The 17,207-nt window shown below is 30.8% G+C and overlaps 1 pseudogene; it reads right to left on the reverse strand.

Moving 5' to 3' along the window:
• Positions 1-15,152: 15,152 nt before the first annotated feature.
• Positions 15,153-15,329, reverse strand: LOC121132121 (U2 spliceosomal RNA; annotated as a pseudogene).
• Between the last annotated feature and the right edge of the window lie 1,878 nt (positions 15,330-17,207).

The raw sequence follows: 17,207 nt of genomic DNA on the forward strand, positions 1-17,207 counted from the left end.
ATACTTGTCGTCTTTTATGAGCACTTGCGAATGTTCAATTCGGTTTTAGATTCGTATATATCAATGCTAGCTTATATGTAGTAGGAAAGGAAGTTCAGTCTTCAGGAATGGAATAATTGTTATTTCGATTCCCTCCTCTCTCTTGATAAGTCATATCAATTAAATAACGAATTTATTTTGAAAAATAAACAAAGCACTAAGTTTTTCTGTACTTATCCTCCGTTTTAAAGAACAGGAATACAATTTCTTGTTGATCCCTTGTCGTTAATATAATATATACCTATATTGGCCATTTCATTATATAGTATTATAATACAATATCGAATAAAATAATACTATGTAGATATTAATATTAATAAATATAAATATGTAATTCATTTTATAAATGGTGAAGAAATAATATGAAGGTGATAGTTTGGGAGTACATAGGAGATATATTGCAGTTGGTATGATTGACGTATTTGGCTAACTACCAGATGATTTAGGGCCTTTTTCCTGTTTCTTTTCGGATGAAAGGTTATGTGATACAGTAAAGGTAACAACGTGTAGAATAATGATTATAATCTATTCGTAAAGTAAAGAAATGCTGTGTATTTGACTACTCAACACATAAAAATGTCTATTATATGATTTGTTCTCTCTTTCTATCTGCCTTTGTGTGATTTTAAAGTCCTTCTTCCCTCCACTGTGTAATGTGTATTGTATGATATATTTATAATATATATATAATTATACAATCTTAGAACCGGAAATGTGTATTAATCAAATACGGAAATTAAAAAAAAATAATAAAAAAGAGTATAGTATGTAACTTATACTCGAGCTCTATGTTTGGAAGTAAGTACAGTGCCTACACTACCTACCTACTATAAATTTGCTTGACGCCTTCCTCATAACTTGAGACATATTTACGTCTTTCATACGAGTACATGGGTACACATTATGTACATATATTAAAATTTACTTATGTACGGAATGATGTATGTGATTAATTTCCATTAAAGAGCCATGTTTTATCATTCAATGTTAAGAACCTTCATCTAGAACTGTTGTATAGTAGTCTGGGATCGAATAATTTGTTCATGGACTCGTGCTTTTCTCAGACTCGGAATCTTGTGAGCTTTAGCTCGATACAATATGAAAATTGTCATAACTTTGAAAAAAGCTTCTTAATTCAAATTTAAACAAGGATATTGGCAAAGATACAAAACATTTTTTCTAATTTTTTTATTTTATTTTTCAACAGGGTCTTCTTATTACTCTACAAACTTCTCCCAGCGATGCTTCTATTCTGTAACCCGTCCCGATTGTACTCGTTGTTTTTCTCAACAAAAAATTGCCTAGGAGACACTTTTTGTTTTTGCCTCAATTACTCTGAGTTGTATTGATTTAAACGTGTCAAATTTTTAGACAATAAGCATTTATATGTCTGCTATTGTTTGAATTTATTTTTTTAAAGGTCACACTCTCACAAGCAATTATTTAATGACAGCTCGGTACTTAATTTTGTCCATTTTCACAAAAGCAGTCACATCAACTCACTCAAACGACTGTTACGTAACAACTGCACGTCCAAAATTGGTGAAGCATTAGTGAATAACAGCCAACAGATGCTAAATAGATGTAAATAGCTTTTATCCACAAGTGCTGTCATCTTCATGTTGAGGTCAAAAAGTTGTCAGACCACCCTTGTAATTGCGAAACAAATATTCCAGATGACTCTCCTTCTTTTCTGACTACACACAAATGTTAAATCCGATCTTGTATTAATCAATGGTATGGGTTCAGTTATAAGCTGTATAAAAGGAAGTTCACTCACCAGCAGGAATTCAAGAGCTTATGGATAGAAAAAACACTGCTCAGGTTGGCAACTGATAAAAAAAAAAAAAAGGGGGGGGGGGGTTGAGTAAAAATGCTTACGATTAACGTCACAGTTAGCAGATTATTTGACATTGATTTATTAAATTAGAGATAAACTATCAACCCTCAACAGTTTACAAGGATTAATACTATTTTCTGCAATTATTATTTTAGATTATGAACTCACTGATATAAAATATTACATAAAAAAAAGTACTCAATTGGTTTGCTGAGACTTATAATATCATAATATGTAAGAACTACTAAGAGTAAATAATGTTTTATATATAGAATATCCATTTTTTGATCCATATTGGGGTGGCTAAACGCCACAGGTAAATACTCCAGCCATGATTTAATAGAATTTGAGGTTATAATTTCCTATAAACTTTTTAAAAAATCCCAAAAATTGAACAGAAAATTATTTTTTGACCTACAACATACATAGAATCACACCTGTTGAATGAATGAACTCTGTCAATATAAATTATTATTAGGCCCACATGGAAATATTTATGAATGAAAATGGCTTCATAATAATTTAAAATGAACTGTAGGGATTTAATCGATTTGTTAAAGAATGTTATTAGCCCAAATCTCCAAGGACTTTACTAATCATCCAAACAAAATAGTGCTGGAACAATCAATATGCGTATGTCATGAAAAATGTTTTTCCCATAAAAATACACAGTGAAGAAATGTATTATTCCTATACGAGGGTAAATTGAAAAGTCCGTGATAAGTCCGAGAGATGACACTACTGGCGCGTATGTAGGTTATGTTTAGTTAGTACCATCTCTTGGAAGAACAAACACCAACTTTCAGACAGATCGGTCTATTTTTGTCTCTTTGGCATTCGTGTGAATCGTAACTCACAAACACATCTTAAACCTTCATAGTTATTGAAGACAAGGTACACAAAACTATAAACAGCTGGATTTGGACTTTAGACTTGTTCATATAAAAATGGTAGTTACAATATCAAAAATGGCTTCAATCTACTCCAGAGTCAGTTTGTAGAATGTAACCGAGCAGAAAGAGTAATTGTGTTGGGGTAAAAACGGTAGTAGTGGTCATTTAGATGATCTTATTTGAAGAAATTCAAGAGGTTTAAAAATTACCAATTTCGACTCAAAAAAATCCATTTTTTTAAATTTAATATTTTAGTATTTTATTGTCCTCTGTAGAAAAGATCTTGTATTTCAGAAGAAAGGTATGAACGCAAAAAAGGAACAGTCGAATATTCATTGTGCCTATCTATTACCAATGCTTATTTTGCATGCTTTGAGATATATGTATCTTTTTTCTAATAGAAGAAATAGCACAAATAGTGTTTTGCATTCTACACATAATTTATGCAAAACCATCTATTAAAAAAAGTACAAAAAAAGATGACTCTGTTAAGAGACAGACAAAACAAAAAAAAATGAGCAATTATCTATACGCCAAATGAATATTATGCATCTTGATCTCTACTGACAATGTCATAGACAGCTACATATGTATGCCTAGCTAGAGATGTGTATTGCATATTAGTTATATATTTTACTAGGGGAGTAAAACGACATTTATAGCCAATTTAAATTCAATTTTTGGGAAATGGCTTATTTATACATATTTAAACCATCTATTTATGGAAGAAGTAGTGTTGGACTCGAGTAAAACTCGAACTTTCTGAATGCGACAATTTTTTGACAAATAACACGAAAAATTTGAAATATTCGAGTATAGATTGATCTCATCTTGAGTTGTTTCTACATTCTAATTGAGTAGGCTCTATTAATCAAGCCAAGTTTGTCTGTTGGTGGAGGACTCACTTTTGAGTGTGTGCTTAATATCTTAAAACTGTGAGACAGCTTGATCCAAGAAATAATAATTTATGTATTTATAGCTCAGTGCGTCAAATTAAAAAAATGAAGGGGAAAGCAATGTATGTGTCTGTTCATCGACATATACTAACTCCAAGTAATGCCAGGTAGTGATGGGTCGATTAAAAAAAACAAAAAAAAACCCTAATGCCGATTCCGATGCAATTCTATCAAAAAATAACGATTCTGATTCTTTAATATTTTAAATAATTGGTAAAAAATACAATTTTGCTATCAGGCCCATACACAAGATTAAATATACATATATATATATGATTTTTTTGGATTTTTTTTTTCAAAAATCCAAAGTTCTTCACAAAAAATTAAACTTTTTTTAAAAAAGTATAAAATATTATTATTTCTTTTACTTTGAAAAACTTGATTTAAAAAAAAATTGAAAAGTATAAATATAAATTTCAAATTTTTTTTAAAAGTTTAAATTTTCTAATAAAAAACCAAAATTCCTTCATTTGGGTGCTACTTTTTTTCATAACTTTGAGAAGTAATAAATAGTAAATGCTATTGATAAATAATAATAAATAAGAATGAAACATTATTTTCCCGATGCCGAAAAAACACCCAATTACGATTAATTCTCCCATCACTAATACCAGGTACTCCCGCCAGTTCCTTATTAATTGAAATATAATATTGGGCGCATTGTATATTAGATAATATTGTATTGACTGTAGTAAAAGGGGTCTTCAAACGACGCCCGAGGGCAAAATATATGGACCCCAACGTGACAATCTGGTCCACGACAATTAAAAGATTATAAAATGGAGCGTATGCAGGAAAGCATAATGTCGAGGAAATAAAACAGTTTTGGATTTAGCAACTTACTAGAGTCACTAGAATTGACAACATTATTAATAATATTTTTGGTTTGCTGTGGTTATATAGTTCAACTTTTTGTATTAATTTCCCTGAATACAAATAAGTTTTTTATAAAATTACCTACATCACACTATTAACATTATTACACTATGGAAGTATTAAAAGGGGATTTAGTAGTTGACAACATATATTTTATCATCTCAATGAAAAAAAAAAAAAAAAAAAAATGACTGGCCTTTACTAGTGTTGAAACTCGGTCCAAAACTTCTTTTTTTTCGGTTTGGTCTTAAATGATTTTTTCTTGACCGATTTGAATTGTTATTGTGGTCTAGACCCTAGACGACAATCAAATCGTTGTAAAAACTGAGAACTATTTTTTTAGTCTCAATATATAAGACTATTTTTTCCGTCCCAATTTTCTCCCCATCCCGCTTAATTCATGAGTTGTACAAATATTATTAATGAAACTATTGATAGCTCAAATAGTGTCATTGAATTTAATGTCATCAACAATTCATCATAGACTCAGTACTCTATTATTTGAATTCAATATAAAAACTCAAATCCAACACTAGAGTAAAAATATTGTGTTTATTTTTTCAAAAAATTGTACAAAGTAAAATGTAGATATGAACATACATTAAAAATTAAATAAGTTAGTCGTTATGAGTAGGTATCTTTTTATTTTATTTTAAATATTTTTCGGGGAAACGCGTGAATCACGACTCCATTTTCTACACTTTGTAATCTTTTATATTATATGTATGTATATATGAAGAAAAAATATATTTAATGCTATTGGCTCAGGTTTCCTATGGTACATATGTGATTCTAAGTATGCACATTACGATCTTACTAGAAAGGTAAGATTGATTGTGGGGCAATCTTTAAATGTAGGTATATTATACATACATACTAAAAAAGGTTCGTACATATATTCCTGTTTTTTTATTAGTCTTCCATATGTGATCCCTCAATATAAAAACAATCTTGGACAAAAATCAAAAGAAGAAGAAGATTTCAATTCACTAATTGACTTTATATACAGCCCAATATTACATAAAACATATTTGAGTCAATTATAGGCTTTGTATTCAAATGGATGGAATGAGTTAAGTTACCCAAGAATTATAGCTATTGTTTATAACCTTTATTTCATTTGAGAGACTTAAAGGGTGTGGATTTTAAATCCGGAACAAGTTTGGACTTCAATATCTTGGTAACCCAGAGATCTATGTTAATGAATAACTGTTCATCAGATTTAACGGACAAAACTGTATAAGAAAAAGTACAAAATCCTTCAGATGTCATCCAACTAAGAACGCCGTGCTCCCATTATTGTCTGCCTCCGTGCTGCACAAAGAGATTATTGAGATAACGAAGCTGACAAAATCAACTGTTTACATTATAGCCAAAATTTTGAAGAGTCTGATTGGTACGGAAAATCTGCAAGGAAGAATCGTGATTGTTTTGCTCTAATTACTGATAACAAATTAATGGAATACAGGATTTAAATAAATGGACATGTAGCCTCCTAGCTCATTGTATCTGAAATTCGTAGACTATTATGTCCAATAAACGTATACATAATACTGTTGACTCCTTTTAAGCTTCCATTCTTGAGGCAAAGGCCAACATGGACATGGAGTTCTATATCGAGGTCTGTACCAGGTTCAGGGGCATGTTTGAGCTTGATAATGAACTGCGGCGACTTTAAGTACTAGCTTGTTTTTTTGTTGATGGGTCATTTATACTTATATACATATTATATTAAAATTAGAGGTTTTTTAGATTTCTTTGTTTTCCATTTATTACAAAACCCAAATATGTAAAATGTTCTTAAACATACATTAGACCTGTTTAAAAAAAAAATATTGTTTCTTGCTTTTGGGTGTCAAAAGTACATATATCGAATTACAATTTTGATTTAACTTTTTCAAAAACCTAGACATATGGACTTTAGAGATGTAAAAAATGCCTATATTGAAGCTATTCCATATTTTTTGAATGAAAATAATTGACTAGATTATGTGACAAAGTGAAACTAAAATGCCAATTTGAACTCATCTTAATAATAGATGCTTTGTGATTTGGTTTTTGTAAGCATATAACTACGAAAATGGTATATTTCAATAAGTTAATATTGTATATTCTACATATAAATAATGTTCGGTATACTGGTACTATAGTGGTACCGGGCTACTAACACACTTGAAACGGTAATATACTAACTTGAGCCAGTGCTTGCAATCCCATTACGTCATAAATAAAATTCCTCCTGATAACATGCACCTCCAAAACCTCCATTATCCTAGCTGACCGCTTCCCAACATTCAAAAAAATAAATCCTACGGACGTTCCTGTGAGTAGATATAATTTAATCGTCTTAACGATACTTTTGTTTTATATTATTAGTCGAAATAGTTTTTACACCAAATACTAATTTTGTCCCAGAACCGGTATAAAATGTTAGTATTGTGACAATACTATTACGAGTACTGATAAACTAGTGTAGGGACTCGGTCCAAAAGGGATTTTGTGCGGGTCGATCTGAAGTGTTTAATTCTGGGGCAATCTGAACCGATATTTCTATCAATTATGGGCTTTATATTAAAATTTATGTGATGAGTTAAAATACACCCCATTCATGTAATTTCTGAAATTTTATTTGGCCCTGATTTCGTCAGATTCTATTTCTATCAACAAATTATTCTTATCAATTGCTTAGAGGCGCTGAAAATTACACTTAAACAAGCAAAAATTCATCGTCACAATGAAAAATTTGGAAATTGATGAATCATATTTGAAAAGGGTCAAATTGAAGCTAAATTAAGTCTCTTGAAACAAACAAAGGGTTTAAACTAAAGAAAATAACCCCCTATAATTTGGAATATAAAGCTTATTATTCGCACAAATTTTGTTATAAAATATTTGGCTGTATGTAGGATATATCAAGGTTAATAGAAATAAAAGGTAGACCATAATGTAATCGGGCTTACTCGAATTTTAAATTTGATGTATCGTACCAACTGCAGGCAAGACAGGCAGATTTTGACAAAACACGCAACCAATCAAAGTCTACGACGTCATTTTTGATAGAATTTTCCATTTGATATATCGTACTGACTGCCGGGCAAGAAAGACAGATTTAGACAATACACTGTGACTTATTATTAAAAAGTGTGGTGGAAGTCAAACATCAGTCGTATTCGTGTTATGGTATAACTTTTTATATTTATTAACCTTGGGATATATGATATTTAAAAAATAGATTATTTCTTGATTGACTGTTCTTTTTTATTCAAGATTTTTTTGTTAAATCACACGATATACACACGTTTAATAATATATTAAAATTGTGACTTGAACAACATAATATTCGGCTTATCAACAAAAAAGTAAGCTGGAATAATTTTTCTTAAAATTGAGCTTAGATTACATTTTGTATTATTTGACCAATAATTATCGTCAATTTCTATCCAACAAATCATTCTTATTAATCCTTTGGAGGTGCTGTCAATTACACTTAATTGATTGTCACTATAAAAAGAATGATACATTGATTGATTTTATTTAAAAAGGGCAACACATGGGCCAAAAATGTCTCCTAAATCAAATAAAGGTTCTAAACTATACCTAAAATTCTTGAGTATCTTAAATTAACCCACAAATTTGAATAATCAGCGTATAATTTACTCAAATATGTCAATCAAATATTTGGTTGGATGTACATATGTATAAAGTTAAGAAATAAATCCCTAATTTCTCCTTATATTTTTTTTTTTTAAAGATTGTTCTTCTGTTGAATGTCCCTTCCGTTCGAGGAGTTCAGCGTTGTTCTTTTAGAAGGAGATGAATCACTAATAAGTGGTAATTAGAGGCCTACTGGAGGCCGTAAAAAACGATCTGTAGTTGTGTGTATGTAGTTAGAGTATCTGATGATGATGACTATGATAAGAAGTAATAATTTTAATCACTAAGAGTGAAACCTTAGAAAGAGGTTAGAGTTCAATCATTCTCGTTTTTTCTTTTTCTTCTTCCCAGTCATTGAACCGATTTTTACTTCTTCTATGTACTGCTCCTAGTAAATACGTATAATAAGTACTTTTATAAAAAATAAGTTGACTCCGTATATGTTCAACAATACATACGCACCAGCAGACTCGTCGAGACCCAAGGAGAAAATGAAGGAAAACTCATCGTGAAAAGATAATCAAAATATAAATCATAACTTTACATAATAGATATAAATTCTAGGTACATTAGGGGTGTCAATCCATATGTAGTGAAAAGGGATGCAACAATTCGTCAGCTACTAATAACTCAATTTGACAATTAATCCGCTAATTCTGCTAAATAAGTGTTAAAGATTTATTTTCTAAATAACTATTACACACCTTCTTCGTTGAGTACTGCAGTTTCTCTGGCCACTTTAGTACCGATGTCATTGAAGGCAAATGGCCGTCCATGGAACTCTAGACACCCGGAATCAAGAAGGCATTTTATCTTATTTTTTCTCTTTAATTGATCAGATGGAGTTAGACGGATTAATTATAAGTAAACAATATAGTATTACATTTACTCAATTAGACCTAAAACGACAGAGATACGAACCTACGAACATTGAGTTCAAGAGAACAATTTATTCCGAGATCTTTGTCCATTGAGCTACGTCGTTCCATTTTTGCATTTTTTCCTTTTCACAAATGAGCCATTTCTTCTTATATCATAGTAAATATATTGTGTTAAGGATTTTGTAAATGCTTCACTACAATTTTCAACAAAGCTGGGTCTTCTTCAAATTCTAATTTTAACAATTATTTTGACAAAATTTTATATTAAACATTCGTAACTTACCACAGATATTGTTTAATATGTTTAGTTTTAACGAACTACTAATGAAAAATATATCTAAATACAAATTATGTTCTAAGAACTGTAAGTGTATAATGTATATATAATATACATAGAAGAAAAAGGATATATGACTCAAGTTGGGGAAAAAAGGAAAACAAAATAACGTCGATCCATGGATTGTCTTCGCTCTTGATAAAAATTAATTCATTTTTTAAATTGTTGTTATTATCTTTTAAAGAAGTGGCTTCTCTTTTGCTTGCTTTTACAGTAATTTCTTGAGTAGATGAGCAGTTTTTTTTTGTAAGGCTTCATTCATAAGTACTCAGTATAGCAATGGTTGATTGTAACAAGCACTTTCCACTGTTCATTTATTCATCCCAACATATAGTATGTGGAGTTGCAAGTGGAATTTTCCAATATTATAAGCATTACTGTAATTTACTGCATCTGCTATCAATGTATGTACTTGTAGTATCTACTAAAAAATTAATAAAAAGTCGGTAGATTAATAGATATTTTTGTCAAATTGCATATCAGTTCATCCCTAGTATTGTAAATACTTTGTTGGTGGTACTCCCTCTCCCCAAATGTGTTCATTTATTGTGAAAATAATAGTGTTATCAACTAGCAAATTAATTTTTTGTAGTAACAAAAATTAAAGTATGCACAATCATATTTTATAAGGTTTTGTTGAAGTAAGGATTAAATTGCTTAACTGACAGAAATATAAAGAAAAGATAGCACGATATGTGAAGTACTTATATACAAAATAGTTTCTTAAACTATCCTTCTTTTTATATAGCTAGGTTATATTTTACACTAAAATTGTTGAATTACTTTTAAAAATTTAGTTTTACAATTACAAAATTTAAAAAAATTTAAAAACTATAGCTCTATATGTTTGGATGATAATCAAAGGAGAAGAATAAATTTTGCAAAAAATCAACACTAAAAGATGGAACAAAGTAGCTCATTGGACAACGTGCTTGGGATAAATTATTCTCTTGAACTCAATGTGAACTCTGTCGTTCCTAGTAAAGGAAATATATTTAATGTATTTGGACTTCAAGGACCATTCCTAGATCAGATGGAGTAATTTTAATACTAAAATGTTGTCTATTAATCCTTAATCAGTGCATCCCCATCTGACCCATTAAAGGATCATTGTGGATGTGGATGTTTAGTACCTCCACATGAGATGTCATTTTGATATCACTTCCAATTAATCAATAGGATAAGTGATGTAAAGATGATATCCCTCGTATTTTTTGGAGTGGTATTGTACCCTTATTTTTAAATATTGTTTGGTCAAATTAAAAATAATTTGTGGTTTTTTTATTTATTTGCTATGAAAGAAAATTTCCTACTATTTTGACATTCTAGTGTGAAATGCCTGGAGTGGATCACTAAGTATTACAAATTTTAACTTTATTCATTGATAAACTGATTTTCACAAGAAAATGAACAAATTTGGGGATACCATCCTTACAAAAATATAATTTATGGGCTCACTCTATATGGAGTGACACCCTAAGGTACATAAAGTAAAAGAAAGAGAAAAAACTCAACACTTAAAAGTGTACCTATTTATGCATGAGTATTCATGCTCTAAAATATATAACTTGCAAAAGATATGTAAAAGTTTCCGTTGTGTGTACTTAGAATATAAAAAATAAAGGCAATGCCTTGATGAGCTGTTCTTCTTCTGTTATAACTTTCTTTCTTCTTTCGCTTTTAATAATTTTTTCTTAATGGCCTTATTTTGAGTGCAGACATAATATCAACTTTTTCCATTAAATACATATACTCATACATACATATATGTGAGTGTGCTGCTTCTAAAATACTTGTTCTGCATCCCGGATTTACAAAAGTATGTATATAGTATACACTTTTATTTCTGGCTCTAATTAAATGTTGTCTTTGTTGCTTCCTTGCTTATCATGTAAGGAATTTAAATGATAAAATTCATTCTGGGAACAAATGCTACAAATGAAGTAAGAAACTCTGTTACATAAATCATTTAAATCTATGTAGGTGGCCTATTACTACAAAATCAAGCTTGAATGATGTTTCTCAAAATCAAGAATGTAATACATTTGTATTCTTTGACGAATTATGTAACCAGTTTCTATCAACAAATTATTCTGATGTATTCTTTGGAAGCAATACCCAATAATGATAATTAATGTAGGAACTTTTTTTTTGTCACAATTAAGTGATTATAAAATCATGGATTTTATTTGAACAGCCATAATTAAGTCTTATAAATCAAATGAAGTTTTAAATGTATAGTTAATGTCTTTGATTGACTCACAACATCTCAAATTTTTTTAATATAAACCCTATAATTGAGCCAAATATGGCTCTAAAAACTGGCATGTACATGTTGTGTACAAGTTGAAATCTGTATAAGCAAAATGTGAAACTGGCAATTTCGTCGTCTTATGAAGTATTATTTAATTATAACACTGGTTATTCTAATGACCAGTTCTCCACATTGATGCAATCATTTTATTTTGATGTATTAGAATTACAGGGTAATATAAGTGTGGGCACTTGATTTTTACTATGTGCCAAAGAGTAATTAAATTTTAGTGTTTTGTATTCAAATAATCAAACCATACACTATGGAATATTTAATGTTCACAATACACTTGCGAACATTTAGGGGGGTTGTACAAATGAATTGAAGAAAACAATTGAATTTATCTGTGAGAGCAAAAACCCAAGATTTATTGTTGAAAAGCCTTTCCATCCTCAACGTGTAACTGTTTGCAGTTTGGTCATTGGACCTTATTTTTCCCAAAATGAGACTGGAGTACCAGTTACGGTGAATGGATTGCGCTATCGAGAGATGATTAAGGATTTTTTTAATGTCTGGAATTGGATGGTATTGATCTGGAAAATGTTTATTTTCAACAAGAAATGAAACCGTCGTTCTTTTACGGGGAAAGTTTCCGGACCGTGTCATCTCTCGAAGAGGGGATTGCAATTGGCCACCGAGATCTTGTGATTTAACACCTCGCAACTTCTTCCTTTGGGGGCACGTGAAAGATAAGGGCTACGCCAACAGCCCAGCATCGATTCAATGCCTCAAAGATGGATTTCGTGAAGTTATTGAGGACATACAGTTAGCCACTTTGAGATTTGGTGATGGAAAATTTCATAAAAAGGATATGGTCCTGTAAGCGTAACTGTGTCTGCCATTTGGCTGATATGTTTTCCATTACTAATGGCATACCTGTCTCTTTACATTGAGATAAACATCGGATCATTTATCTCAAAAAATGCCATTTTTCTTTGAATATTAGAATAACAACTTTTCATTTACATATGTCACCATATACCTTTATATATAGATCTCCCATTAGCAAATTTCAGAGACTAATTTACTATATAACACATAATAATATGGATTGTATCTCTATACGTTTCATTCACTAAGAAAATATCTCACAAATATTACCATTCTCTTCGACTATTGGTCTATTCTCTATTGAACTAGTAGGGAAGTTTAAAACTTGATTAAATTGAATAGAGTAATTTAAGTAATGTTCAGAGATCTAATAAGGAGCAAAAGTAGACTGTTCGGTAGCTGGCAGAAGGTGCATAGACATAAGACGTCAGGAGGGTCCACGGAATCATATATATATATATATTTTTGTGGGGGGGGGGAACTTAAAAAAAAAAAATCAAAAATCTACAATTATTCACTAAAAAGGAATTTTTTTGGGAAAAAATTTAAATTTCAAATATTAAATTTTGTAGTAAAAAGGAAAAATTCCTTGATTGGGGGGGGCTACATCCCCTCCAGCCCAGCCCCTGAGGACGCTCTGGTTGGTGATGCATTGAAGATCTAACGGTTGTTAATAATATTTAATGGAATGACTTTAATTGATGTTGTCACTCTGGAAGTTGATCATATTTACAGGAGGGTTAAGAAAGGACAAAGGACTATATCAGACCTCAAATCAGTTAGTAGTTCCCAACTGTTGAATAATTATACATTTAATAGGATAAAATTGTTCATAAACTAACAAGAGCCTTTTTCAGCTCAACCTATGAACTTTCCAACCACTAATAATAAAATAAAAGTTAAAAAAAATGAACATTGACAAAACAAAGTTAGTAGGATAACACCGTGATATACAAGAAAATTCTGTAAGAATAAATACAATTTCAAATTCTCGAACCCTAGAATTTATAAGAAAAAACAAACTACAGATGGGGGATCCACTCATTATGTAAGTTAACATCCTAATGTTAATGATATTATCAATATACAAAATTTCAATTATCGATATCAATAGTAAAAAAAGGCGATTCTAGATATTGATTATAATATATTTCTCAATAAAAAACTTACAAACTAGTAAGCAATTGAAGAATCCTTAACGAAATCTTATATTTTAAGTCAGAAAACACTGCTACACTAGATTCATTTTTTCATAACATTTCGAAATAATATAGCATAAATAATTAGTTGCAAAAAAAAAATCAAGCCTGAGCTCTCTAGCTTACTTCAAAGTCAACAATATGACACTTGGATGAATTTCTATTCGCGCACTCCAAGCAGTTAGGCATTTCCAGGACCACCGTCAGAAGGTCCGCAACGCCGGAGAGGAAAAATGACAGTGTCAAAAAGGCCAAACTGGGCCCAGATGATTTAAAGAAACCAGACCAAGTCAATCCCCTAAAGTCCATGAGGGACTATGCAAGAGATCTCTTTTGCTTTCCAGTAGATTATCCAGAGAGCAATCAAAGAAGTGGGTGGAAGGAGCCTTGTGAGGGTGGAGAGGACACTTTTGACACCAGCAATAAAATAAACCCATCTCCTCCGTTGCAAGACTTTTTTGACTGCAAGACTGCCTGGAAGCCATCATTACTGCTAAACGAGACTACATCCATAATTATGAGAGATCATACACACATATATTACCATAGTATTAATTTTATTGTTAACTAATAAATTATATTGTTGAAGTTCAAAATTCAAAGTGTTCAGATTTTAATGGAACACTCGGTTCAGAGTCATTGATAGTATTTCTCTGAACGGGTTTATCTTACTCACCTGATAGTCACCTGGTAGACTTACCTCCGATTCACCACATTCTCTCCATGATGAACTTGATTTTTTTTAAATTTTCACAACGATAATTTATGGTTGCAAACATTACGGGCTTCCAGAAAAAAACAGTTTCGTTTTTACCATTTTAAAAACAATTACATGCAACTTTCTTAAGGCCTTGGGTGACATTTGAGCAGATTGTTTAATATATAACAACGAATATGCCTACAGCATTGCGTCAGTTTCTAATACAATCTATGATTTTAGTAATACATTATCCGTATTAAATAGGGCGTTTTCATATACGTCCTAAATTGTTTCATAATTCCAGAAGACACCATCTTGGGAGCTGAAATCGATATTTGTTACTACACAAAAAGGGCAAATTTTCTTGAAGCTTCATCAAATGACTTTAAGTATAAAAAAAAGGCTTAACATCTGCATTGAGTACTACTTGATACCAATAATAAATAGTCAAATTTAACATAATCAAAGTAATATGTACTAAAAATTCCTATTAAAAGTGTAAATTATGTTTGGCTATGTGTTGGCTTTAATAATATATTTTGAATACATTTTAGGGTCAGATATATAATAAAACTAGAGAGCAAGAGAGCAGTTTTGATACACAATAATGTTTATGTCCTCTTAATTGTTGATCACATTTCGATGTTCCTCGAACTACTGCAATACCGGGTCAACTAATAGCGAAAACGACACACACGTCGAACATCCAACCCTAATCAGAAATGAGTGTAATACAGAAGAAGACTCATGGTCCTCTTATCAGATATTGGGCTGATATGAACGGATACTACACTTTCCCAAGAAGCGATGCGTTTCGACATCCAATAGTTAAACTTTTTTTTCTAACACTAATGAAAAAGGATTTTTATTATTATCAAACTTGACTGGTAAGGCTCCCAAAATTGCCAAAAACAAAAATACCAATATCATATGAAAAAGCTCTATATTTTATGTCAATCTTCTTTCTTTTTTCTCTTTGTTTTACCTGAAAATAATTTGTATTAATATAAAAAATCACATCTAAACAATAGAAATTCTACTTCATGATTCCAAAGCCATAGTTTTGGATAAATTGAGGTATTTAAAAGAAGAAAAAAAATATTCACATTGAACGTACTTTGTTTCCCTATATAAATTTTTTAAAGGACCAAATGTAATATAAATACCAACAAAGTACAAGCACACAACATTTGTTGTAGGAAGATGGAACTTAATACCCTCCAGACAAAAAAAAGTCTTTAAATTATATTGGATTTTAGTGTGTACTAATATATGTGGTACCTACCCCGAGAAAGAGAGTGGCTGGAAAGTGAAAAATATATAACTGCTAAGTTATAATACATTAACACATTAGGGTGGGGTTGATGTCCCGAATTTGGCTTGACTGGCTTAACCTTCTTTTGGTAGTGTGTATGGACCAAATAAATCCATCCTTGCCGTTTCATTAAAATATCCCATGATACTTAGAGTAAAAAGCTCATAAAGTCATGGGAAAAAGCAAAAAACAACGACAAAAGTCCCCATTGTGGATTTATAAAATGTCTAAGAATTTTTTTGAGGCAATATAAATTCTAGATACAAATACAAAGATTGTAACATATTCATAATTTTTTTTCCAAAAATTACCATGTATTACCAAAAAATGAATGAAAGTTTCAAGAAATATCAATATTTACTTCCTTGGCAGTGTGTGCTATTAATATACTTCTATGATAATGCATGATGCGTTCATTAGGCCACATGATCAATAGTATGTATACTAGGACTCTATAAATAACAACGCAACCTCCAAGAATTCGCCCATTCAACTAAATTAGCATGGTAAATTCTCCAAAGAGAAGAAAAAGTGGCATACTATATGAGGGGAAATGATAAAATGACGTCATCTGTGGTATCTTTTAAAGCCACATCTTACGTGGAAAAAATGATGCTAATATGATAAAGACTAAGCTCAAGCTAACAGGCGTGTTTGGTTACTTTGTTCGAAAGCTTTCATTATGTTTATAAAGAGTATATACGAAAAAGGTTAAGCCTTTTTCGTCAACATTTAAGATTTTGTTCTGCACAAGCCTCACCCTAACTCCGCTAGAGGTTCATAAAACTAAAATGATTTAAATTATCTAGTAAGCAGGGGTCTATGTTCATACTAGGTACAATCATATCTGTATTTTAAATACTATCACGGATTTAAAAATAGAATAAAAAATATATCTTTTAAATTTAAGAGCATAATGCACTGATTACCACGTTTTATATCGTCAGTACAACCATTCTTTCTCCGCCCCCCCCCCTAGTCTTGTATGTACAAACAATGTATAGGCATATCTGTAAAGTTTATCGCTCCCATGGTATTTAAAATAGAAAATGAAACAAAGTTACATTTCTATACAATTTAATAATATTCTTTCAAACATCCACGTAACTAGGTAGAAACAAACTACTGTATGCAGCCTTCCGACAATAATATCTACTGGATTTGTAAGGAATCCATTTTTGTGTTAATGTACACACAATATGTTATGCGCATCTTTCATAAAACTTACTTAGTTACATGACAGGATTAACGTATACGTTATTAAAATGAAAATTAAAGAGGTTTTGTAGACACAAATAGTTTGAACTTTTTGGCACGATATTTATTAATTTGAAGTCAGCTGTTTAGGTCATATTAAATACTCTTAAGTAGA

The sequence above is a fragment of the Lepeophtheirus salmonis genome, chromosome 1, assembly GCF_016086655.4.
Source record: "Lepeophtheirus salmonis chromosome 1, UVic_Lsal_1.4, whole genome shotgun sequence".
Taxonomy (NCBI): Eukaryota; Metazoa; Arthropoda; class Copepoda; order Siphonostomatoida; family Caligidae; genus Lepeophtheirus; species Lepeophtheirus salmonis.